The sequence below is a fragment of the Cynara cardunculus genome (genome assembly GCF_001531365.2).
Source record: "Cynara cardunculus var. scolymus isolate 2C chromosome LG 1, CcrdV1, whole genome shotgun sequence".
Taxonomy (NCBI): domain Eukaryota; kingdom Viridiplantae; phylum Streptophyta; class Magnoliopsida; order Asterales; family Asteraceae; genus Cynara; species Cynara cardunculus.
The window spans coordinates 27113773-27114240 of record NC_037528.1 but is presented as its reverse complement, the minus strand read 5'-3'; positions in this window follow the sequence as shown (position 1 = coordinate 27114240).

The window sequence follows — 468 nt, the reverse complement described above, 5'->3', positions numbered from 1 at the left end:
ATCTCATTGAGGTTTTTGAGTTTTGATTCTTCTTATCCTCAATGATCTTTGATGATTCACAACTTATCTCTTCTTCAGATTCAGAATCAAGAAAGTCTTTTGCGGATTTCTCAAAGTCAAAATGAGCATGGATTGAACTAGAAGATGTGAGTTCAGAGGTTGATGCTTCAKAGTTATCTGTTTGAGGTTTCATCGATTCTGACTTCGATGAACTTGCAATTTTACTTGGGTTGTTCATCGATTCATCAGCTAATGGTTCCTCATTTGGATTCTATTTTTCATCAACAGTACTTGCTGATGGAGAGGAATTGATAATCAGAGACTCTGGTTTAACCATAGGATTTTCATCGGTTTCTGATTGAGAGGTGTCATTTCGTCCATCAGAATTCTTACTCGTACTGTTCTCGTATAGCATATTTTCAAAGTTTTGTCTTGAAACGACAGTTTTTCCATCGACTTTAACTCTTT